The following is a 23,907-nucleotide window of genomic DNA, read 5'->3' as shown; positions in this document are numbered from 1 at the left end:
ACAACAAATATTCGTAATTGAAAATAATAGTTTGTGAGCGGTAAACGAACTCGATTGATGTTTACAGTTCATAGTGTGTTGCTCGGACACATTACAGGCCAGGTTAGCAAGCAGGCGAAAGTGAACGTCGACAAAGCCACCCATCGTGCTTGATATTTCTGGAGTGAATCGTGTGAATAAAATGTGCTGCCTATTTTCCATTATTCACACGAAATATTGTGTCAACAGTTTTGTTTAATGAATGCATAATTGGATGGAATCACTCAACATGAAACTCAAATTACTAACAACCTATCTATCTAATTGTAATTAAAAATTGTGTGCGATACATTCCCCGCTCTCTCTCTCTCTCTCTCTCTCTCTCTCTCTCTCTCTCTCTCTCTCTCTCTCTCTTTCCGTCTGTATTGTGTGCATGTGTTTCATTTGTTTTCTGCACACTCTGTTGCAATAATGCGATGACAATGTTGGAAATGGTTGACGATTACAAACGGAAAACGCAAATAAAATTTCTTTGTAATTGAATATCCAAAGTGGGAGCGACAACAGCATCAAAGCAAATTTTGTCCACCAAAGAGAGTGAGTGATTGGATGTGTGTGTAAGTGTGAGACAGAGAGAGAAGGAAACAAAGCAAATTTTGCTGAATCACACAATCTGTCATTCGATTTAGTGATCTAGCTAAATTCATACAGGAGATACCAAAAAAAACAACAACAACAACTAGAATACACAACGAGTGACACCCGAACAAATAGCTTCGAATGCAAATGGAAGAGATATGAATATATAACATAGTTGAGGCAACTAACGCCAAAAATAAAATTCACAAATGCCTATTTTTATAGCAACATCAATACCTATACAATAAATAAACGCATACCAAACTTGATGAGCAAGAGCAATCGGTATGCTTCGGTCGATTTTAGTTTATACAAAGGCCGCTCTCTCACACTTGATCGTTCGTTGTATGTTTCCGCCTCTCCTTTCCGCCGTCGTTCCGTTCAGTGTGAGTGTGTACACATTGTGTTTGTCGGATTGTGTGACGATAAACATCTAAAATAAACCACCTACTATTTGTTTTCGTGCGAAAATGAAAATTTGTTTTCATCACGAACCGAAAATAGGAGATAAAGGAGAGAAAAAAAAACGCATAAAAACACACATTTTCAGAAGGCAGAGCACCAGCGAACGCGTTTTCGTTTATCAGTCGAAACGATACACAGAACGAGAGCCACGGTTTTACGTTGTCGCATGGAAAACGCATCACACAATGTCATTCAGATCATCGGGTGATGTGCGAACGTGAATACGTCTGGAAATAATTTCAAGAAAAAACTCATACTAAACGGATTAACCAAGTAGAACATTTCTTAATGCCTTGTCACGGGAAATCGATGACTCATATCCAATCGAAATGTCGCCGTTTTCATTTCAGTTGCAGTCGCCATCCAGCAGTCGATATTCAAAGAAGAAAATAGAACATATTTTTTGGAAGAAAATGATTTTGAAATGGCCGATAGTCTGTCTGACTTTTTCAAATTTATCACACAGAGAAAAAAAAATACTGAAGGTATACACCAATAAATCACACTGCCACTGAATCGCCAGAATATAATAAAAATTGGTTCGGTTGGATCGCTGTGTGGCGTACAGTCAATGACAATCGAATGAGAGCAGGAAAATAGAAGAGAAATAAAAAACAATCACTGCTCTATAGTGCTGTGTATCAAGAATGCGATGCTATATAGCTGTTGTGTCATGCTTATGACTTTCTTTCTCGAAACAAAAATTGATCCGAGCCGAATATCGCGATTATGTGCGATAATGTGTCATCGAAAGTGGACTCAGCCTCACACCAATGTAGACTGAGATGACGACACCGCAAGAACAGAGAAAGATAAATTAGCTAAAACGAAGTGAAAAAAGAAATACTATGTAGAAACGAATTCTCTCGCTCAAACATCATGTTGATGTGTTTGTGAATTTTATTCGGAAATTTTGCCGTATATATATGTTTTTCTTTTCTTCTCTTTCTGTCGTTCATACGCGGATTCCATTCGGTCCCGAATTTCTTTCGTCTTCGTTTTTACGTCTCTGCTAGACTGTTTTGCTAGACAGCTCTTTTTCTATCCCGTTTTCTCTGATTCTGTTCGCATCTCGTTGAGAGTTTTGCTAGCTAAGCCGCTGTGTTTGTTTAATGTCGTTTTACAGTTTAGTAAAGTACTTTGAGTGCTAAGTGTAGTGTAAAAGTGTTTTACTCGCACGCGGTAAGTGAAATCAATAGTTTCCTTCATTTTATAAACACAACAATTATAGTCAAAGCAACGTTATGCCATCGCTGACGATTTTTAATTCCTCTCTTTTATATTGATTGAGAGATAAATTTAGTTAGAATGATTACGTTATCAGAGCGAATCGAATTTTGAAATGGTCCACAAGGAAAACGTTTTCAAATTGGATTTCGTTTCCTGGAATTTGAATCATGAAGTGCGTGCATTTGGGAATATTATTAATCACGTTTATTCGTTACAAAATTGAAAGTGTGATTGACGAATAATGTGAAGAAATTTTCTTTAAATATTTGTGCAAACAAAAATGGAAAATTATTGATCGATTTTTTCATGGAATGTAAATTGTCAAGTGTGCATTGAAAGACGTAGAAATATTTTTGTTCTGTTGTGATAATGGTTCATATTTTGTCTTTTGAGTCATTTGACGCCAATTTCTCGATAAAAATGGCAAATAAATTGCAAAACCTCGTTACAACTAGAAAAGTCGAAGCTTTGCCTGAAAATGCAAAAAATTAACATGAAAATTGTGTGATATTATGAAAAATGTGTGTAGAGCTAATGACTATTTTTATCGAAACTATGCGGTTTCACGGCAGCCAATCTATTTGCAATCAGTTGCTATATTCGAAGCCACATGAGATGTGGCAGCCAGAGATAATTTTCGCTTTTGTTACTTTTTTTTCTTTTCTTTTCGATTTTTTCTGTGTGTTGTTCTGCTTTGTTCTGTTCGGGTCGGTTCGCTTTCATTTTTGTCTACTCTTACCCACATATAATAAAAAATTCAAAAATAAAATTCAATCAAACCTTTCGTTATAAACGGAAGATAGCTTTCAACAGCAACGGCAGCAATGTTTCTCACATCTTTCTAGCCATTTGATCGTATGACACGGCGGAGTGTCTCATTGTGTGCATGCCATATGTTTGAATATGAATATGAATATGAAATTTGTTCATGTATGAATATCAAACTACCATTTTCTCTGCTTCTCTTGTTATATTTAAACATTTCGACACATCAAGTGGCAAGATCATAGAAAGAAAACGAAAGCGAGAATTTGGGTTGGTTGCCAATTTTATTGTACAGAACGTTAAGTATGCGTTATAGAGGATAGAAAATATCATCAGCAATAGTCTATTGAATTATGAGAATATCGCATGATGTATTGTGAAACATGACGATCTATTGCATAGAAACTGAAAAAATGGATTTCCAATGAAATCGGGAGGCATCGGAGAAAATATTTTGTGATAATTTAGCGTCCGTGCACACAGTTAACCGACTTTTTAGAATGATCTATACGTTTTTGCTTGCGATAAAATGTACAAAAGCCGCTCGAAAACACATAGTTCACCTTCTCTCGTTCCATCCTCACGTTCAACGAATGCATTTTAATATTGCTTCCATGTACACATTTCCCGCTCAATGCACAACGAAGAAGACGATGAAAAAACGCACATTCACCGTTCGATAATGTCCTCGATGTTTAATCCATTTGACGGTAAATGAATTTCGCTTTTCGTGGCACTTTTCGTTTCATGGTGGACGGTCAAAGTGTGGGTGATGTTTTAAAAAAAGAATCTGAAAATCAATTCGTGTTTCTACCAGTGTTCAACTTTATCCGTCTCGACTTTTATGTGAATTGTTCAAATGGAATACATATTGAAATATTTTGCTGTTCGTCGCGTTTAAATTTGGACTCGAGTTAAATGATTGAGGAAAAAATGTGATTCTAATTTGGACACTGTAGAATGGCCGCACAGAAAATGCGAAATTATCGGCAGCTTTTATTTGTACGCCAAATAGTCGAAGCGTCTAACACAACGATGAAACAAATGCTTTCAGTTTGGCACATGAATAGTTTGAACACTTTATTGTTCCATTGTATGATCTCTGCCCCGTTCGCCGAATGAGAGATAGGGATGAACACATGCAATACCATCGTCGAGATTTGAATGGGTGCCGTTTTTTTGTGTTTGTTTGTTCGCTCATTTTTCTTGTCGTTATCTTTTCTCTCATTCACTCTGTTTGCTCAGTGCACTTAAGACATCAACGACACTGTTATTTTTGTTGCCATTGCACTTTTGTCTCGGTAGAGTTGTGTCTATTGACGGCTAAACCAGAATCAACAGAACACTGCACTTGTTATACAGTTCAAGCATACTACTTTACAATTCGTTTGGTCTGTCTGTTGTGTGTTTATTTTGCGGATGGATTTTCGAAACGCAAATAGGAAATATTTATTGTCAAGAGCGAAAAGGGAACGACAACGAATGAAAAAGCTGCTCCGGCAAAAGGTAGAGACTGAGTGAGAGCATGAATTGTGTTTGCATTTAGTCGGCGCTATTTTCTTTGGACCAATGTGCCTCTCTTAATCGTTAGGTGTGAAACGGTTTTTCTTATTGTGTTGCTATTTGTTGCCGTACTCATTCTGTGTCAAGCCTCAGCTGTGGTGTGCGTGTTCTATGATGCATCAGTTTCACTTTGTCATTTATCATTGATCAATGCACACAATACCCAGTACTCGTTTAAATGTGTACTTCGGCGTCACACAGAAGTGTCATCACACAATTTCCAAACAAAATCGCTTACAAGTGCTTAACTCAACTTAATTACTTTGCTCCAGGGCACATGATTTTGTCTTTTCGTTTTGCTTCTGTATGCGACACTCTTATCTATCTCCATCTATAATCGGATTCAAGTTCAAAATGTTTCGGCGCTTTCGTAGCCGTAATCCATTGGATTTGATGATTTTTCTTTGATTTGCACGCGCTTGATAGATGACACGCTATGTAAATTACGGTTTTTGTTCCGTGGAGGGAAGAGGTGACAAAGCGAAACACCGGAACGAATTGAATGCGCCCACACACAGACACCGAACGAACTATGAATTATCGTCTGAAAATCATTCGAATGATTGATTTGAAATCATCATTTAATGATATGGAAACGTCAATTTGCGTAACAATCGGACAAAAAAGGATATGCGGATTCGAAACGAGACACGAGATATTCACCGCTTTATTTTTATCATTTATAAGCTCAAGATGCTTTGCTTGATTGTCAGTATTCTCGTGGGTGTAACATTCACCCCATCCAGATTCCAGCATATCCAACATCCAATGAGACAGTTAAAAATGGTTTTATTTCATTTGGCCATAATACGTCAAAATCAAATCCAAATCTGTGTGTGTGTGTGTTTTTTTTTCTCGGTTTGTCCTCTCTCTCTCTCTCTCTCTCTCTCTCTCTCTCTTCATATTTATTGTGTTTCGTCCGACATTTCCATTCCATCTCATTCACTCCCAACGATGAAGAGCGAGAGACACTCGATACGTGTATTGTACGCTGGTGAATAGAAGTTTTTTTTTATGGCCTGTCCATTTCATGATGTTGTTATTGTTGCTTGGCTCGTTTACTGGTTTGCTGCTGTTCAATGGCCTAAAGAAAGCGAATTGCGTCATAAATCACTGATGCAACCGACATAAAAAAAAAAAGTTGTGTATCTGTGTGTCTAAATGCGTTTGAATACGTTCAGTGAATAGCGGCGGCGAGCACATATTCATTTCACCTCCAACAAGAATAATGTGAACGACTGCCAAGATGAGTGAGACAGAACTCAACCAACCCGAACACACATAATATAAAAAGAAGAGAGAATCGTACACTGTACAGGGCACACGTTCGGTTTGGTTGGAATACACAACAGAAAATTATTCGCATTCACATGCGATGGATGGGTGCGTTGGCCAATGTTTCCTCTAACTCTCTCCAGCACACATAAGCACACATGAAATAGCAGCATACATGGAGACAAGAATTAAAGTATCCACAATAAACGTTTTCACAGAAAACTCATCTTTTGCATGAATTGATTTATTCCCTTTGTGTGGATGGCAGCGCAGTGGAACGAATGCAAAGAGCTTTTGACATAAATAAGTATTACACGAAGGACAGACAATGCATTAATGTACAAAATAGACGGGAAATAAATTCAAAGTCATGGCATTTCTCGATGTGGTTTCTTTTCGCTCACTTGCTCATTCATTTGTTTGTTCGCGTGCTCGCTTGCTCAATTCATTCCGGCGCTTGAAATGGCAAACGGGCCGGTGGCTGTGTGTATATCGCCGTGTGCATTTCATTTGATTATTTTTCTTTATGTTTCATGACATCTCTTTTGGTGCTATCTCTATCACTTCATTCCACAATTGGTGTTTGTTTGTTGGTTTCGTTTTGTTGACGCTTTTCTAGCATTGTTCCGCATACATATACACGCACATTTGGCCCATGCGTTTTGGCTCCAGTTCGCCGGTTTTCGCTTTCGGGCTTTGGTGTGTGTTTGAGTTATGTTTGAGTGATGGAACATAATTCATTTACCAGGTGTCCTATTGCTGATGTTGTGCATACAAAACCTGCTCTAAAAATTGCATGCATGTGTTGGTGTCGGTACAGTTTTATCTAAACGATGCGCTACGGAAATGAAATGTTGAACACCGATTACCAAAAAACAAAAGCACCATCACGAAAAGCAACAACATCTCAAACGAAACGACCACAATAACAAAGACCTAGCAACGAAGATATCTCTTAATGAATTTCGTATTTATAAATGTTCGGACCATTAAAGAGCGCATCTTCATGAATGCACGAATTGGTGGTCGAACCGTGCAAATACCACGTTCTTGCATTTTCCGAAAGAAATATTAAAAATGTACAAGACATTCAGACGAATGGTAGCGAGAACCGTCTCAGTTGAATGGCAAACTAGAGAGCGAGTGAAAGGATTAAATGGCTGAAAAGAGGATACGAGTTGTATTTCAGGGAGAAAGAGTTGATGACACGGTGTCGGGAGCTATAATAGATGCGGCTACCATCGAGTCGAGGCTTTTGTTCACTTGTTATAGTTTGAAACAGCATCCTGGCCACAATTTTCCTCTCTAGTTTTATTTCTCTTTTTTTGGTTCGCCCATATTTTTTTTCCCAAATGCCAACTAACTCGAATTGAACCCGTGAGCATAAAAACGACTTATTGAACAATCGCCGAACAAAATGATACAAGAAAAAACTACCAAACAAAACACACGTTAAAAACGTAACACAGCAGGACGGTACCGTTCAAAACGAAACTCCGCTGTGCTACACATTACCGCTGTGGTACGTTTTGTTCGGTAGTTTTTTCTTGTATCGTTTTGTTCGGCGATTGTTTAATAAGTCGTTTTTATGCTCACGGGTTCAATTATCATTCGTCATTCGATATGCTTAAGCATTTGAAAAACTATGTATGCGATTGTGTATATATAGGTATATGTGTCTTGGCGTTATGGCAAAGTCGAAACGGAGATTACATTTTATGAAAAGACTGTGTGCCATCCATTCATTCATCAGATGGTATTTTTTTCTCTTTTCTGTTTTTCTGCTCTGCTGTCGCTTGGTATACCGTCGTTCATTTTAGATATTTTGAATGTATTTGAGTTGGGAAAAAGGATAAATGTGTGTGTGTGTGTGTGTGTGAGAGAGAGTAACAAATCTACGGTATTATGCTAATTTTCTGTACAGGTTTATGTGAATTGTGTTCTGATTTTCGCGTGGAAGCGAAAAGAAAAGCATTGCCGCACACGATCAGCAACCCTATATTGACAATGCGCCAATGGTCACAATTATTTTCTCGACGCCATAAAAGCATTCCCAGACATCTGTGAGTGTCGATTTTCTCATATGAATACGAAGGCAATTCCGGTTTAAATAAAAACAGAGCAAGAGAGAAAGAGAGATCGAGATCGAAATTCTATAAGTTTCTCTCGGACTCATGTGAATTCATCGCTAATTCTACGGACTCTTCAACGTCACAGCTCGCTGCCTTTTATCGTCCAAGAAAATAATCCAGCATATGTGAAGAGTTTGCACTCACAATGAGCACACACACACACAATAAAAAAAAAACTCCATGCCAAATAAGAAAATCTGCATAAAAAAGGTCGCTGAGAAAAAGAGAGAGAGAAAACCTTTGCAGTATAGTATTTGAAATTTACATTGTAATTTGAACGCACACCAAAAATGGAAAAGAACGAAAAGAATGTGTTCACCATTGTTCGGCTTATTCATTTATTCAATATTCAGCTCATTTTTCGCCTATGGTCGCTCCCTATCACCATTCTGTGGTGCACGTCAAATGTCGAGCGCTGAAATGTTGTTAGCCGTTTGCAATTCAAACCGTACCTTGAATATGTATGTACGGCGAGGCGAACGAAGGCCGAGAAAATATTATCATTTGCAAGATAATTTCACATTGTTTGACTGCACAATGCTAATGTATGTTCAATGTCCATTTCACACATGTTGCAAATCCGCATAAGCGGCTCCATTGTGTTTACCAACGTCCATACTGAATGGAATATGTTCGTCTTGTGTGTCTTGTATCATTGTCGTCGTTTTACGTATTCGGTGGAATATTGTCGGAAGCTCGGCTTTCCTTTGATCATCATCACAATCATCGTCGTCGTTGACGTCATCATCATCATCATGATGAAGGGATGCATTGCAATGAACTGGGTCGGAACAAACTGTCATCACCCATTCACATCATTCGATGTGTCCAATGGTCAAGTCATATGGATAAATTCCTGCATCGTGTTAACACGTTTGTTTTGCCTTTTGCTGCGATTGACGCTCAATAATTACATATATGGACTCTCGATTAGCCGCTGCGACGACGATCGCTTTCATATAGGCACTTGTCACATGAATCTCTTTCGCTCGCGTTCACTCCTCATTCCGCATTGTCCGATATGTACTCTATTTTATCGATGTTCATCGTGTTTAATGAATTTGTTGTTCCATCGAAATGTGATGGCATTTGACCGTCCGGCGCAAAAAAATGCGCAATGAAGAGCACCATATACTTGGAATAAAAATGTTGACGTTGACGTGTTCTATTTAGATTGTAAATTGTTTAAACACATTTTTAAGAGATTAACGGCATATTTCTTTGATATAAATATTGTTTTATTTTCGAACTGACGTAATGCCGACGAAGATATAAAAAGAGATATCAGGCGAAATTGGTCGACTCTGTCAATACTGTGCGCTTTTCTCTACTCTTGATCCAAATTTATTAGCGGATGACCTTACTCCAAGCAATATATCAACAGCGATTCCAACATTTAAAATCGCAATAAATCAGGTGCGAACAGCATAAAATGACGGACAAACACAACACGCATAACGTACGGTTTAACGAATCATTGCTCATAATTTTGATTTTCCAGAAGCGTGTTTTGCGCTCTCTGTTCTTCTAACACACACCTTACCGTAAAAATCAAAGTGACAAAAAGAGGTTACACATACAAAGGCCCAACAAGCTTAATAAAGTTTAATTTTCATTTAAACACTTGCTCATCCTTCATTATGAGTCCGGTAGCAATGGGATACGTGGTAATGTTTGTTCAGGTATTCAATTGAACAGGCAAAGAGGGAAGTAAAGCAACCGAATGAAAAAAAAATTGTTTGTTGTTGTATGTGTGTTTGAACTGCGATACCGCCTGTCATTTATGCATGTTTTTTGGCCTGTTCATTTCGTTTTGTTCGTGTCTGGCGAAACTTTTCATTTTTCAGATTGCTTTATCAAAATTAACTCAAAAATGTGGGACGTCACAACTTCCGAAACAATTTGCTACCTCGAACACGCCGCTTCACAGAGAGATCCATTATTTTAATTAAAAAAGAATTAATAAAGAGTTTCGTGCTACCAAGAGTTTATTTGGCAGGCGTTTTTTTTCTTCTCATTATTATTATTATTTGGTTCATTCTCCAGTATCAGTCTCTCACCGCGCTTCACTTAAAAATCGCAGCAAAAGCAAACGATTATTATTTTGTATTCGTCACGAACAATGTGAAAATTGTTTGATCAAGCAAATTAAAAATATATTTTATCATAACGTATAATCAGAAACAACAATATTAGGCTGAACCACTTGAAGAGGGCGATGTGTATGAGAGCCCACTCGTGTGAACAATGTAATTGTCGATGTTGAATTCGATTTTTCTATTGTTGGATCAAGGCCGTAGCCAGCTCGAAATTTCTGGGGGCGCTCAAATACAAATCATGGGTGCTCGCAATAACAACAGTTATGAAGACTGAAAAAGCTAATTTTATAGTTTTTTTTTTATTGCTTATCTCAAGAAAAAAAATACCCTTCTATTCTGCGGTGTACGTATCGCTCACGCTTTGCGTTCGCTCTTTTTCTGCCTTATTCACACTTACACTATTTCGTCATACAAAACAACGGCAGAATCTAAGTGTAGAACGCATGCGGTGCGCTTCAGTTGTGTGTAGCGATATTGACGCTAGACCGTATGCATTAGTATTGGTGTGACGTTTAGCGTATCCGCATGCGTTCTACACTTAGATTCTGCTGTTGTTTTGTATGACGAATATAGTGTAAGTGTGAATAAGGCAGAAGAAGAACGAACGCATAGCGTGAGCGATACGTACACCGCAGAAATGAAGAGTATTTTTTCTCTTGAGATATTATTTTATGTCCGAACCGAATATTCATTTATAATAACCGTAAACGTTTTCTTTAGATTATTTCTCCGTGGAAAATGACTCTTAAAAGTTGGTTCCAGTCGATTTTATTGGAAATATGAGTAATAGATAAAAAGATTCGATTGTCCCTTTTGTGATTTTTTAAAATAATATTTTCCCTCTGAATGTCGAAGCATTAATAAAACTCGAAAAATTTTCTGGGTGTAAACACTTCTCAAATTTGGAAAGGTGTTCATGAGTTGCCAGAGGGCGCTCAGCTACCTTTCGCGTTCCCGTGGCTACGGCCCTGTTTTAGATCAATCCGAAGGCTGATGTTGCAAAAGTTTGCGAAAAAAGAAGAAACACGCCACAGAATCGCATCCTTCTTAAGCTCCCATTTTCCTATTCTTTTTTATTCTTCAATCAATCCGTCAATATTTGTATCTTATTGTTGGATTTTGAGCGAATTGTGTGTGTATGTGTGTGTTTGGTGATGTGATGTTATTAAAAATTTAGCCCGCGAGCAATGCCATCGGGACAACGATGCTTTCTTGATTATCTCGAGCGAAACACAGAAGGTAATAATTGATCTCTGTTTCTTCAAATTGGCGCGCGAACGAAACACGATACTTGCTTAACGTCATTTGTTATTTCTTTGCGCCCAGTTTGCAAAGTGTATGTGAAAAATGTATGGTAAATGAAATCGATGATATTAAAAAATAAAAAGGGAAGATAGAGAGAGAGAGAGAAAGAGAGAGAGAGAGAGAGAGAGAAAAAAAAGAGAAAAAGACAGACCGATTAGGGATACGTTTCACGCAGGCATTATTTTGCCTATGGAATAAATACCGACAGCATTGAAGATTACATAAAATAATTTGCTTGTGAAAATATGTATACGATTAAATCAAGAGGAGCAAAGAATTTGGTTGAAATCTGGATACGTATACAGATAAAAAAAAATCTGTTTCGCTTTTGATGCCATACCAAAGATTTTCATGCAAACATTTCTACTTGAAGTGGGTTCGAGCAATTTGACACCCGGGATGACTTGCACACATACTCCATAAGTACAACCAGCTTAACCGAGCTACCGATATCTCAAATGGGCGTCTGATCCATTTAGCAATTGCAAAGATAATGCTTCTTCTGCAATTGGCATTTTCACCATAAATTTCAAACTAGTTTTTAGCTTTTTGCGAACAAAAAAAGTCAAATATAGCGCACACACACATACAATCCAGGACAGAAAATTTTCCCCGGAAATTGTCAGCGCTTGGAAGACTGCACAACACAGAATATAATATTTGCGACACAAGTACAATGTAATTGAAAGGCGAAACCGAAACTTCGAATAAATAAAAGTTTAGCTCATTCTCTGGCTGTATCTCTCTCTCTCTCTCTCTCTCTCTCTCTCTCTCTCTCTCTCTTCGTCGCATTAGTCGTACGTTTCTTGCACTTTCTTTTCACCATTTTCGGAATTGTCTGTATTTGGTGTTTGGCGCACTTGATTCGGCTGCATGACGAAATCCGACAGAAGAGAAGATCATCAAAAATACATATCTCTGAGTTAGTTTTAAAAGAACATCATGCAGACGGCAACAACAAAAGACCGCACATTCCATGAAAATAGAAAAAGTTTTTTAATATCATTTCGCTGGATGTATGTGTGTGATTGTGATTGTGAAAAGAATCCATACGCAGAGTGTGATTCTAATAAAAATATTTGCTAACGGCAATGGCAGCGATGCGCAATTTCCAGAAGAAAAAGCCAACAATGTTAACAGAAGCCGAACGAGTGTACACTGTACACACTCCTTTGCCTCCTCTCTCCTCCTTCTCTTTCTTCCTTTGTGGTGTTGTTTGTGCGTCGCGGAAACGGGATGTATGCATGCATGTTTCCGATTAAGAGCCGTTTATATCTAGTGAGTATATGTTGATCGAATTAAATAATGCCAACAAAAGTATCAGAATGTCGTGTGAACTTGGGCTTATAAACTTAAACTGGCAGCCACCGCAGCATTGCAAAACGCAGCATAGCAGCAGATTTTGATGTTGTATTTGTCTTTGTCTTTTTATTACAATTTCAATTTTTCGGAATGATATTGCTAACTTTTCGTTAAATACTCATAAGTCGGGGACAAGTTTTTCTCAAGCATTCCATATGGCTGCCTGGGCGACTAACTTCATAAAAAAGTGAAACTTTTGTAAGTTAGTTTTATGATTCCACAGCAGTAATCGAATCGATATCAAGACAAAAATAAAAGAGGGAGGGAGGGAGAAAACAGCACACCGAATACGAAGAAAAAGAAAAACCCGAAGAAATCTTGAGCAAAAAGAAATCATTTGTATGCTTTTCAATTAACTTACTTGAGATTAAGTGTTTAAACCATGTGCCAAATGATGAGAATGTCGATGAATTATGGCGACTAGCGAGTTGGATGGCCCTAATATTAAACATTTTAGAATGTCAACTTATTTCGCACGGGCAAAAAGAGAAAGATCGAACTTGTTCAGTGAAGCCAGCGGCGGCGCAAAATGCATGTGGAGTGGGTGATAAATGATCTACCGTGTGCAGAGCGCGGAGATGAGATGAATGAAGGGAGAGAAAGAGAGAACAACCGATATGTAGTTAAGATGTGTGTGGCGCAACGAAGAGAATGTGTAAGTATGATGAATATTGAACACATGATACACAAAGTGAAGGGGTTGAAATCCAATCAATCTAACTTTGTGTACAACGATATCAGCGTTGATGGGTTCGTACCAAAACTTTTCGAACGATAAGTTTAAATGAATTAAAGCCGTATTCATTTGAGTTTTGACAAAGAAGAGCCAAATTCACGGCCAATTTTTTTTCATCCTCTTTCTAACTTTCGTTACATATCATTTCGTTTCGCACATTAACATTTATTCACGAACGTATTCTCTATCTCCTGCGACCCTTGACAATGATTTTCAATTCATGTGAAATACAATGCATGACACTAAGCACATTTTGTAAAATCATACATTTTTTTTCGCCGCGTGTGTTGTACGCGGTGGCAGCAGTGGAAAATTTGATCAGCTCGAGCATAAAACGTAAAACATTGTCGTGTGTCGCAAAGTAAAAGAACCAACGAATGAAAGAATGAACGAACCAGCGCTACTGCTGCTATGGACCATGCATGTTTATAAATATAAATACTTTCGACGATGTCAAAATCAAAATAACCATAAGCATTCTCTATACAGCCATCATCACATTGTGGTTTTCTTTTGCTGTCGTTCCTCTTTTCTGCTATCGCTCAGTTCACTCCATTTCTCTCTCTCTCTCTCTCTCTCTCTCTCTCCCTCTCTCCGTATCTCTTTTGGTTTTTCAAAAGTAGTTCGACAGCATATTTTCACACCACAATTTTCTTTTGTTATAGAAACGGAATTTTTTACCACTTAAAACGACACAACAACGACATATATTTGCCATACCTACCCAAAAATTGCTCGCATGTGTACCATAAATAGAAATATCGCATACAAACATCACCTCCCCATCCTTTGGCCGAGTGCGATGTATGCAACGAGCTCCCGCTTTCGACTCAAATTTCAATGGTTTTAATGCGACAATAAATGCGTATGTGTGTATGTGCTTATGTTCAGTGTGAAACATATCATAGTATATAAATATTAATGAAACAAAAGATGGCAAGCAAAGAGAGAGAGAGAGAGAGAGAGAGAGAGAGAGCGTGGGATTGAGTGAGAAAACTACGTAACAAATTTTCAAATAAAAACTGGATCCAACAACGAAACAAAGTTGGATCCTTGAAGGTATAATATAGCAAACCATTTAAATCAGTAACGATGCGAATAAGACAAGCCAACGTCGACGAAGCAAACATGCATTTGAATGTATCCGATCGTATGCTTAGCTAGTAAAAAAGTTTTTACGCTATGTTTCAATTTGTAACGAGTTTTTAGCGAAGTCGAAAATTTCTGCGTTCTTCATTTTTATTTTGCTTCACATTCCATCAACCAACACCACCGCCACCACCACCACTCTATATCTCACTCGTTCATGTCATTGTTTTCCATAAAAACCCACTGCTCTGCTCACTCGACTCCAGCACAAACAGTTATTCAGGGAAAAATAATTTTCATCGTTCTCAGATGCGGCGGCGGCTGCTACTGTTGCTGCTATCACTTTGTATTTGCCTCAGCTTAGTCATTAACTATCTTGCGGAAGCTTTCAACGCTAGTTTTCGAAACAAAGCCGTTACTGCCATTAGTATTCTTTTTTCTTTGCACACACACAAACACACCACTGCCAAGCAGAAGCATAGGTAGAACATTGTCGATTTGCAAGCAAACGAATGAACGAAAGAGTTAGGCTGCTTAGACGTATAGACAGTACGGCTGCACATCAATATGTGTCTAATGTGAAGGTTCGAAACACTCTTTTTATTGTCTTATGGGAAGCAAACAGAAAAAATGGGCCGAGGCACGAAAATGGCGCAAAGAGTAGCATTACAACTGCCTGTGCTGAACTGAGAGTCAAGCGGGAAAGCAGAGTGGAAGTGAGCATATGTTAGTTTAGTGATGCGATTAAATTAATCACATAAGTTTAACTGGGCTTATATTATATAAATTCATTAAATTAATGGAGCTATCTTGTTTGCACACGATGATGCTGTCGCATTTTGGTGTATATTTTCGACACTTGTATCGAATTGCTATCGGTGGCACACGGTTTTGAAGCGTTGGCATGCGTACATATGTACATATGATTTCGTGAACGAGAATGAGAGCAAGTGCAAAAATATCGTAAGCTTTTGTCGCTTATTTGGAAGGCGGCGAAAGAAAGCGAATCAATTTATGTGTATGTGTTCGTGTTCGTCGAAAAATCAACGATGGAAATAATGAAATTGGATCCGGTCTTTCTGTTCCGTTCCTTTGTGATTACATTACAGAAATAACGTGAATATTTTTGATGGAACATTTCAACATGTTTTGTTTGTAATTCGACCCCGTCCGATGTACATATATCGAATCTTATAATAAAATAGAGCCAAAGAGGAAATGTATCGGGATATGGAATATGCATGTAGTCCATCTGCATTCGTACACATTAATATCCTAAATATTTGATGGCATTTATCGAAAAGGTACGGTTGGGGTAGTACGCAAAGTCAATAAGTCTGCTCTATTTTTTTCTTCTTCTTCCGTTCTTCTGTGTCTAATGGATTTGCGATACGGATTGTCGCATACACGCATACTCTATCTCGAATCCTCGTTTGCATTGCATTATTCTCTCTGTTCCATATGTATCAGGCACATTGTAATTCAGTCAAAAGGCTAAAATGTATTCCATTCCGCCTAAAGGGATGACCGAACCATTGATAATCTATAGGAAATTAATTGTGTTTGTATGTAAATTTATTTGTGAATGCGATCATTTAGTGCCTCTTTTGTAACTTCGTTTGTTTGCCACAACCAGTCTATGCACCATGTGAAACAGAGAGCAAGGGAAAAAAAATAGTCAGTTTAAAATGCGGCATCAAAGAAAGGAGAGCAACCGAAACTCTAGCCAAAAACGACAAATAAAAAGAGCAAAGAATTCACCAAGAGACAGTGCAGATAGGAAGAGCAAAAGAGAGGCGGCTTGGTTAATGCTTACGAAAACGAAGAAATGAAAGAAACTGTAAACACGAAGTTGACTACAGCGAAATCGGTATGCAGCCGTAGTGAAATTGCAAACAGCAAACACTACTTCCTCCAATGCGAGCATACTTCTTGTGCTGTCATGAAAAAGATTCGGTGTGTGTAGGTTTTTTTTTTCCCGCCAGCATCCAGAGAACAAGTGAAATGGAGATAGGGAGAGAGGGTGTGTGTTTGTGGATAGAATTCTTTTTTATTCATTGCCATTTTCCGCCTGCTGCTCTTTTTTCGCATTTTCGCTATTGTATTTTATATTTTATTACCTTATTTTATTAACAATAAAATATCTGCCATTCTGCATACAGAGACAGAACGACACACATACAAACAGATTCACAATACCACCATGGTCTCCGATGTCATCGTCATCATCGTCATCATCATTATCATCATCAACTCTCGCAATGATTGTGATCATCTGCTGGTCGTCATATGCAAGTGAGAGTTGGTTCGAATGCACAAAACTCCCGTTACCCCAAGCAAGAGAGAGAGAGAGAGAGAGAGAGAGAGAGAGAGAGAGAGAGAGAGAGAGAGAGAGAGGGAGCGAGCGAAAGAGAAATGGAAGACAGAGAGAATTGTCGTAAACAAAAGCCATATTATTGCTATAACTATTATTGAACATAAAAAATGCCACAAGTAAATGCACTTAATGTATGGATGGAATACATAAATTCATTTGTGGAATATTCTCAGTTGTTGTTTGGTGCTTCTCTATTGCTCGCCTTCTATTTATTTCCTCCTTGCTGTAGCTCCTATTGTTGTTGTATGCTCGTGTTGCCTTTCCGTTTGTTGCTCGGTTTTTATTTGGGTGTAGCTCGAACAATATTGTTTGGAATTTAAATGGCACTTTTGTTCTTCACCTGGCCCCCAAAACGGTAACATTTTCTCCCGCCGCCAAGCATACCAAGAAATAGAAGCATGCATTTAATCTGCTGTAAATAATATTGTTTCGTGCACAATAAATTTTTCGGCCAGATTTTTACATGTATTATTTGTTATTCAACGGTTTTTTTTTTTCGGTGGAATTGCTTCATTCGAATTTGTCCTCGTGTTTTTGCTATAAGATTGCCGTTCGAGCTATCTTTTACTGTTCATTTCGCTCTATTCTTCTTTCTCTATTTCTAGTTCGTGATCTTGTGGAATTCGTTTTATTTTTTATTTTTCGTGTCTGATTCAATGCAAGACACATTCATCTTTCGTCACCCCGTGTGAATGCCACTTCTTTCGTTGGCCAAAGTGGCAAAAATACAAATTCAAAGTAGGAAAAACAGCAGTAAATTTTGAAGTTTATTAACTTTATTTTAAAGCTTATCATAATTTTATTAGTTTACTTTCGTTCGACGAAGAGAGAAAGAAAGAAAGAAAGCGAGATAGCAGTCAGTGGTATGAAATAAAAAGGTATGAAAAAAAGACGAGCTCCATGAATCTGACATATTCAATCTGTTTCTTTCACTCATCTTTCGTTTGTTATCGCGTCGTTTCGGGGCGAAAATCTGTAGACTCTTGATTAAAACTCATCAGAAAGTGCATAATTTTCCATTATGTGATCCATTTCTTGTGTGCAACTGTATCACAGCGACGCAAACTTCGCCTTTGATAATGCGCTTTCGTCTTTTACAACTCTGTGTTTCTCGCATTCTCTTTTACTGTTTCCACAAAAATTATGCATCGAAAAGTTTTTCTTTGTCATGGATTCGTACTCACGGCATCATTTCGATACATATTTTCTTCATTAGAGCCTTGATACGCTTACCTTGGTGTTACACGAACGTGTGCTGCACATCACCGTGTGTCACACTGATGATGCACACCACCATCTCCATCTTCTGTTCTAGGAGCCATCTGGAGTTATAATTACTGCTGACGAACTTTATTTCGTCTGGATGCTCGGTCTATAGTTCTCAACATTCGTAGAGGCGCAAACACAATGACATATGCTGTGGATTTGCGCTCGTCCGTATGTCTGGCTGAACTATAACTAATTTTCTTTGCATTTATTTTCAACTTGCTCACACGATATAGATGAATGCATGAAAAGGGTTGAAGAACCTAAACAATTGAAATGTGATGTCCCAGTCTTTCATAAATTTTGTAAACGAAGAGCAAAAGAGGAGAGGGAGAGAGAGAGAGAGAGAGAGAGAGAAAGTGAGTCGCAGAAAACTTTGTGAGTCTGTTGTTGATTTTCTACTATTAAGTGGAGAAAGGGAGTCGTCGTCTCCTCACGTTCGGTTTCCATTTGGTTCCATAATTTCTTCATTTCATGAAATGAATCTTTGAGATGGCCATCTGAACGTAACGACAATAATATGCTAGCGTAAATTCAATGTGGATTCATCAATGTTGTAGGTTGTATGAGCGCAACGTTAGCAAATATGAGAAGAGGCCAGCTAGCAAGAAAGTAAAAGGAAATGAACGGATAATACAATAAGAGTTGCGGGAAAAGTTTTTCCTTCTGATGCTGCCACATGGATATCACCGTGTGTGTACCATCACCAAAACTACAGGCAACATATAAATCTTTCATCCAAACTGAAATCATCGAACGGATGAAAAGCTTCTCGATGTTTGGCAAGTAAGTAGAGTTGAGAAGTGTGCTCTCTCTCTCAGACATACACAGGCACAACTTTCTGTGTCTGTTTCTTTTTTTTTCGCTGGGTTCTTTTTCTCGTTCTTCTTTTGCTATACATTTTTTTGTGTCTAAATAAATGTTTTTTGCCATTGGCATGATCATTTTGTTCGAAAAACAATATGGAACTAAGCGATTGTATCTTGATCAAAGCTCATGACCGTTGTATGTGTGTTGCAGACCGTGCAAGTTTTAAGTGTTATCAGACAGAAAATCAATAAACCAAACATCACGACATGACAAAGAGTTGAGAGATTGAGAACAAAACATGCCAGTGGAAAATGAATGGAATTCTTTTTTCGCCCGGAAATTTTCTATTCGCTCCTGAGGAACACCGAGAACAACTATTGCAGTAAATGCGTTCGCCTTCATTCTATCTGTCTCTTCAGCTTTGCCATCTCTCGGAACAATCAATGTACCAAAATCCGTTCGCTCGGAACTGCTCCGGTGTCACTGATGAAAGGCATTCAAAAAGGATAAAATAGTTTTTTACCGTTGTCGTTGTGATAACTGACAACCGTGCTGACATTTCGGGGTTCTATATGAACTTTGTATGATTTGAGAGAGAGAGAGAGAGAGAGAGAGAGAGAGAGAGAGGGGAGAAAAAGGTATAGCTTATTATTCTATTCATTCCAGAGAGCTAGAGGCTTATACAAAAGCAATTGTCTTGACGTGGTTTTTAAAATAAATTCTGACATATATGTATATACAAGCATACACATCATTTCAATTGAATGCAAAAAAAAACTGTATGATGAATTCGCTAAGGCCTGAATGTGTGCTTAGTGACAAACTGACTGAAAACATTTCGAAAATTAATTTTTAGCTCTTCCTCATGATTCATAAATAAATTGGTTGTTTGCTGAAAATAAAAGTTCAAAAGAAATATTTGGAGTCGTACATGAACACACACACACACAAATCAAACGGTAGAGAGATGATAGTGTAACTCGATCCAAGTATCATCATATAAACTTAAATGTCCCATGTTTTTTTTTACTTCCGAATGGATTTGGCTTACATCAATTCATTTCTATATCATTCTTTAGAGTAAAGAGCCTTGCGTGTAAAATAACCAAATCTCAGAATGAAAAATTCATTGAGAATAAGTGGTTCACAGATGATTACACAAATATAGATCACGTGAGCTCTTATCATCATGCTAACAAAAACAAATCCATTGGTTGAATAATTTTTCGGAAAATCCCAGTTGGACTAGGGAATAATTATTAATAGATGGAGCAAACGATGAAGTTTGGTTACTATTAATATTGAATTCTAGTGACTTGGGACACATTTGTTGTCAGAAAAATGCTCAACATTTATTAAATGAACTTCCATTTGCACTTTATATATTTTCAAAACGACGAAAGCAATCACACAGTCTGAAACATACGAACGAACGAACGAGATGAAGAGAGCAACGCTTTATACACGTTGCATTTTGTAGCATATGCAGTTCGGTTGAAGGTTTTCGCATTTATATACGAACTATGATCCCATCCTTATTTTTCGCCAATTTAACTGTCTTTTAACGTTTAAACACACAGAAAGGGAGTAAGAGTGTGACCCAGTGATTATGAGTGTATGTGGGAAGCAGAAAAGTCAGTAGACTTAGTTGAAATCTTTTGCGAGTAAAAGTTTTAATGAAATTCCGTGTGTCAACTGCATATCTGACAGAATAGAGTAATTTCATCGAGATTTTTGTCGTTTTCTCTGTGCCAAACGAGAGAAAAAGAGAAGATGACGACACCTTTATACCGAATACCGACATTTCTCATCTTTCTCTCCTCCCGTTCTCTCTCTCTCTCTCTCTCTCTGTCTCTCTTTCTCACCTTCTCTTTCGTTCGAAACACACGAATTTATACATTTTACATCGTTTATTTGCGATTGTGACAATGGCAGTCGCACTTCATTTCGGTTTTCAGATTCGACATGAATCCGAATTTATTATTTAATTGTCTTTTCGAATAGTGTGAAAAGTGAAAAAAGAGCTTGCGCGAACGAACGTATTTGAAACTGAACACAAAACACCTTTGCGATGATTTAATGAAGCCATGAGGCTTCCACTTGAACCAAAAGGTATATACACTACCCTGCAACACTTTGGAAACACCTAACATTTTTTCAGTGAATCAAACAACATATTTCGGAAAAGTCTGCATCATAGAAATGGTTCGATGTATTTAAGTGAGTGTCTATGAAGACTAAATCAGTGAAGTTTGAAAAATATATTAATAAATTCCAGAGATTCATTCACCTGAATTCCCAAAAATGCTGACATGCTACATTTTATACATAAAAAGTGAAGCATATCAAATTGAAATGGATATATCCTAGGTATTTGTAATTATTTTTCGGTGAAATTTTGCTAGTTCAATTTCCATAGATTGCTCAAACACTATAAATAATTTCAATGATTTAGGTCTGTCCCAAATATGTTATTTGGTTCACCAAAAAAACACAATTTTTAATGAAAAATGTCAGGTGTTTCCAAACTTGTGTAGGATAGTGTATGATATCATATATGGGTGAGTATGTGCGTGTTTTCGGTTCAACAACAGTCATAAGTCGAGAGAATGCGCTTGACTGCGATAAAGTATAATGTGAAATAATGTTCCGGACTAATCGATTCGATCGTGTAAAACAGCGACACATAATAAAATTGAGTGTTGTTTGCTGTTCGCGTTACATGACATTGCGTGTCTATTTTGATTATATAAAATGCATGAAGTGCAAATTTTCGTTTGCATAGCTTTGCTACCCAAAATGCGATGGAAAAGTTTTCCTTTTCCATTTCATTGTATATTTACACAAAATGGTTGTGTGTGTGTGTGTGTTGCTGCTTCTTTTTACCAGAAAATCTGCCGGTACGACATTCTTCTCCATTCGTTTCGTTCGCTCAATTAATGTAAACAGTGACACATGTTGTCAGCCCGTGTTTGCTGTAGAGTGCCAGTAATAAGTCAAACGAAGAGCAGAGAATAGCAAGACAGAGAAACAAAAAAGGAAAGCAGAAGAAGAGCGAAAATGAGAGAAGAAAAAATGGAGCGAGCGGCAGAATGCTTCATATATTTCAGTAGCACTCACGAACGTTATGAACTGTGTGAGCACATTTTTTTTTAGCACGAAAGCGCATTCAGATTGTCATTTTAATTGTATGGGGAGAATTATAGCGAGTGAAATTATTTGATTGCATGCCCTTTAAATAGTTTTAAATATATTTACAAAGGCAATTTAGCTGGAGTGAAAGTGGCGACGCGCACAAATGAAGCAATGAAGGCGTTTGCTTTCAAATCTGTCAATCTGCGTTTCTCTCTCTCTCTCTCTCTCTCTCGCCTTTGCTTGAATGTTTTAGTTTGTGTGTCAAGTTATTTTTATATGCAATTCAATATAAAAAGTTTTATAGTGAATGAAATAAGCAAATCCTGCGGGAGAAGCAGTGTAAGTAAGCTATTGGAACTTTCTTGTTTTGCGTATGTGTGCTTTTGTGCCTGAATTTTATCTCGAAAGAATTTCCAATTCAATTGAAGGCAAAGTGCCACAAATTTGCCCTTATGCAGCACATTCCGAAGTGTTTGATGATGAGGCCGTGCTTTTCGTTGTACGCTTTAATGAAAGAAAGCGAGCGAGCGAGCGAAATACAGCAAACTTGTAAACACGAAGAACAAAAATCAACAGCATGAAATGAAACATTTGCACGCGTTTACGGATGAAAATGGTTTTGCACTGTTCGGCAAAATGAAAACTTTCGCCGCTTTTTGTCAATCTTACTTTTCATTGTTTTCCTCTTCGCGTTTCACTTCATTGGGATGTTACATGTTAAAATTATGCGTGGTTATTGAATCATTCAAACAGGCGTGTGCACAGTACACATACACATAAACCAGCCAGCATTTCTAGTTTTCGGGTGAATGTTAAATTCGTTCAGTTTGCGAAATTCATGAGACCAGAAATTTAGCAGCATCGCTACGTTAATTTTTTTTCGTGATATTTGCGTTGCAACACAAACAAGGCTTGTTGTCAACTTTTTAGAGATGAAATAGCATCGTCAAGAATTTTCAGTCATATTTGCATAATATTGCATGCAAATCGAAAACACTGGGCTATGCAGTGCATAGTGTGCACTGCGAACCGTACGCATACAGTCAGATTTTTAAAATTTAAAAGTATTTTTCCATTTCGTTGAGTCTTTCATTCCGTTTTGGAATGCGTAGATACTTTTTAACTTTAATTTAGTTCAACATTTCTCGAGACACAAAGCCTCTACGAAGCTGTCAAAAAAAGTAGTCGTGTGCTCGTTACATATATTAAGCGAATTTCTTTCTCTGGACTCCGTTTTTTTGGGTGGTGCGATCGCAACGATATCATGCATTCGAAACGACGAGCAATTACCGAATATTTACATATTGTTGCATTTTGCTTACCAATGCGACTCGAATGATTCTCTTCAACCGGCAACTCTGATTCTTGACTTCAAATATTGCACAAAAGTGAACACAACGAAAAATGCATGTATGATGCATCAAATCAGGGGAATTTATCTCTCGCCAATGCATTCGCATTTCAGAACAAAAAAATCAAATTCTTACGTTTGCGACCGAATGCGCGTACCGATTTGCAAATGCATTCATTCGCATTTTCGTACTAAACGGGAGGCTGCAACATTGACTTCTTTCCATACTAATTTGACGTTTGTCAGTGGTGAACGATTTTACAGCGCCATCTGCACATATTTGACTATTCAAAGTGAACTAGCTGTCATCAGTATCGATGAGTCATCGA

The 23,907-nt window shown here is 37.7% G+C and overlaps 1 protein-coding gene across 3 annotated transcripts in view; it reads left to right on the top strand.

Annotated features, from left to right (window-relative positions):
* Nucleotides 1–1,203: 1,203 nt before the first annotated feature.
* The window catches only part of LOC129575615 (putative uncharacterized protein DDB_G0271606), a 151,095-nt gene continuing 128,391 nt past the window's right edge, over nucleotides 1,204–23,907 (top strand). Inside the window, exon 1 of one of the 3 annotated variants that reach the window (XM_055459481.1) lies at nucleotides 1,204–2,265. The gene's annotated coding sequence lies outside the window, so the exon portion shown is untranslated. The remainder of the gene's footprint in view (nucleotides 2,266–23,907) is intronic. The other 2 variants (XM_055459484.1, XM_055459482.1) reach the window with 2 other exon arrangements.

Source organism: Sitodiplosis mosellana, unplaced genomic scaffold (assembly GCF_009176505.1).
Source record: "Sitodiplosis mosellana isolate CC-2019 unplaced genomic scaffold, AAFC_SMos_1.0 Smas_scaffold_6167, whole genome shotgun sequence".
In the NCBI taxonomy this organism is placed as follows: domain Eukaryota; kingdom Metazoa; phylum Arthropoda; class Insecta; order Diptera; family Cecidomyiidae; genus Sitodiplosis; species Sitodiplosis mosellana.
The sequence above is the reverse complement of the archived record's forward strand: the minus strand, read 5'-3'. Positions and strand labels throughout refer to the sequence as shown.